This window comes from Schistocerca gregaria, chromosome 3, assembly GCF_023897955.1.
Source record: "Schistocerca gregaria isolate iqSchGreg1 chromosome 3, iqSchGreg1.2, whole genome shotgun sequence".
In the NCBI taxonomy this organism is placed as follows: Eukaryota; Metazoa; Arthropoda; class Insecta; order Orthoptera; family Acrididae; genus Schistocerca; species Schistocerca gregaria.
The window spans coordinates 537403992-537407387 of record NC_064922.1 but is presented as its reverse complement, the minus strand read 5'-3'; positions in this window follow the sequence as shown (position 1 = coordinate 537407387).

Sequence of the window (3396 nt, the reverse complement as noted above, 5' to 3'; positions counted from 1 at the left end):
ACTACAGAAATGCTTTGTAACTAGCCAACGAGTGCCAATGACTGTAATGAGATGACTTGTGATGCCAATAATTACTGTAATGACATGACTTATGATTAATGTTTTATACTACTACACAAATGCTATTAACTAGTCAATGAGTGCCAATAATTATTCAAATTGGATGATACATTAGTGTAGTTCTGAATGATGACTAGCATAAGACTTAATGTATCCTTAACCTTCTGACCTAATTACCAGCAATTACTGCAAATATCTGTATGTCCATCCTCATGATCATGGAGCACTAGATTTGGTTTTTGCACTAATTCTACGTTGATGTAAGAGTATGGATTCTACAAGAATGTGGTGTTGACATCAAGATGTCCACCACTCTGACCAAAGGAGATATCATTATGGAACTACTGTTTGGTGCACATAATGTACTGCCAGAATAATAACATCCAATATTAATACATTTCAGTGTCTTGGCTAAACTGATATATACTTCAGGGCAGAGAACTTCAGATAGTCTCACTTGGTGTTGTGCTTCTGTAGAAAGATATGGACTTACAGTGCAGCTATGTGCAACCCACTGTGCTACAACCATGATGCTATCTGTCCCATTTCTTTTCTAGTTCTTATAAAATGTTAAAGACTTATACAGTGTGTGTGTGCACTTCATTTCATTTCTCAACATGTTTAAATTCCTGTAAAATGGTAAAGACTTATTCATTTTCTTAGTATGTTCTGTACTCATTGTGTATACACTTTGTCATTTCTTAATACTTTCTGTACTTATATTATTTATCAATGATGTTGTGTGTATATATATATATATATATATATATATATATATATATATATATATATATATATAACATCATTGATAATATATTGATATATACTCTGTGACTGTAGACTCAGTAAACAAGATAGATTATAGAAAAATTTGTTGCTCATGGCAAGTCCAATTGGCTCACCATCACTGCCAAATTTTTACCCCACCAGTGAAGGGTTATGTAAGAGGTCCACGACTAAGGAATTTATTGCTGGCGCACTTGAGCAGATGTAATTTCGAGGGATTGCTCACGCACTGCCCACGGTATTTAAGCTATAATAGAATTGCAGACCAGAGAGCAGTGTCGGCTGCAGTAGGAGCAGTGTTGGCAGTAGTGGTGGTAGCTCGCAGTTGGATAGTTGGGCTGGTCGTGCCTGAGCGATGTAGTACAAGGCGATGTAGTACAACCGCTGCGTGCATATCTAATTTGTTACAAATAAATTTCTACTATTGCTATATCAAGTACCATGTAAATGTTTTAAAAAATCTTTTAATAATAATCTTTTTTATAAAATTAACGTTTTGACAATCATTCATCTGAGTATAAGGAATTTACTATTTTCTCCAATCCATGGTCATCCATACTGTCGTAAAGAAAAATCAGTTGTTTCTTTTTATACATAACAGATCTACTGGCCAGCATTGCACTGGGCTGTGCCAGAAAAATTTCTTATTGGAGCAGATATATATGCGTTATCTGGTGACTTCATTGAGGTAAGACTTTTCAATTTATTCTGAATGAATTTTCAGGGCCATGACGCAGCATTGCTGACGTCCAGATTTACCAGTTTAGGTTCACAGTCAGTTAACTATTGAAAGATTATATGTGAGACACAATTTTATTGAGAGATTAGTCACATGCGGGAAGTATCTAGTGCAGCAAGGAGTATACCTACAGGGCATGTGCATATGCTGCCTGTCATGGCGGTATATGTACGAGTGTCTGGTGGTCTATAGCTATATGCATGATGCAAAAAGGGTTATTGTGAATGGTGCAGGATATGAACTGTGCGTTTACTACATCGACATGGTATTTGGTGATAAATTGTCGGGTTGCAGATCGGTTTCACCCTCTAATATTCAATCTTCTGTCCTCAGTGGCAGAGCTGTGCAATTAAGTCAGAGTCTTTCCATATTTGACGATCTGTAGGTCACTTTGCAGGGTTTAATTGTCAGTGCAATATGGAGATCTGTAAAAAATAGTTTCTTGCCGCTGAGAGTTTCGTCTGCAGAAAAAAAGGTAGGCAGTGCTTCCACAACTGCAGCATAAGAATTTGGAAGGTAAATTAAGTAAGATCCAATCAGAATGCTCCATTCATTCACAAGACATCCTTCATGCTGGGGCATAGGAGTGTCTACAAGCTGACTCAAACAAGATGGGGCAAGGTATCTCATGGAAAGTTATGAGAAAGCAAGTGTTCAAGGACATGTTGAAGCAGACCATTTATCTCTGGTGGGGATGCCATCACTCATCTGCCTCTGTGGAATTAGAACATCTCTAGACCATAAGCTGTAGGACACCAAAAATCCAAGACCTTTTTTCTCCTCTATAGGACAGTGCTTCGAATTATGTTTGCGTAATAGTTTCCCATCTGTGCTTAGACAGTGCTCTCTTTCCAAACAACAAGAATGCTTTTATGATTAACAGTGATTTCGCGAGTGTGCACAGACATGATGAGGGCTTTTAGTGGTGACAACGTTACTGCTTCTGAGATGTATGTTGAAAGCAGGACATCACAATTTCTAGGAAGCGAACATGTGATGTCTCGTTAGGATCATCAGGAAGAATGTATTCAGTGTTATTGTGAGCTATTTTCATAAACAGGTCCTGTTAGGACAGGACCTTCCAATGCAGACAAGCAGAGACATCACGAAAGCTCCTACAAAAGCGATTGTTAACTATTTCTGTGAAACTTTATTTTTTCCGAGAGGTCGACTTGGCTGTTATTTACATAGCCATATGACGTCCATATAACATTGAGAACCTTTTAGATGTGCTTGTGATGGTGAGTCACTACCCGAACAATTCGAAGTGATGTGCCAGCCATGCTGGGTGGGTAAACACGCATGCACAGCTAGATGCAGCTCGCATGTCCCATTAGGATCGCTAGGAATAATGCACCTTGTGGTATTCTGGGAAGCATTGTAACAGATTTCTACAGCACAACCTGTGACTTCAGTATCCACAGGTGGAGAGGCAAGTGACAGCAATGGTAAACACGTGCACTTGGCCCACATGGTGACTCAGCTCTTATTTACATAGACATGAGATGTCAGTATAACACTCAGAGGCCTCTAACTGTATACCCAAAAACAGATGCGACTATCACCTGCTGGCTGCCATTGGCAACAGCCTGAGAGCAATAGCTTGCATCCCTGTATTCATCTGTCTGGCGGTGGCTTGCGGCATCGGTACGTGTGCACTATGGAACAATTTGCTGAGGGTGATCCGCTATGCAAACGTCTTGCTGGACCGCAGGTACAAAGGACATGTGTCATCGCGCTAGCAACGGTTTCTATGTGGACACATGTTTCGAAAGGAATTTCTCAGATGTCAAGTATGAAAGGGATGCCGC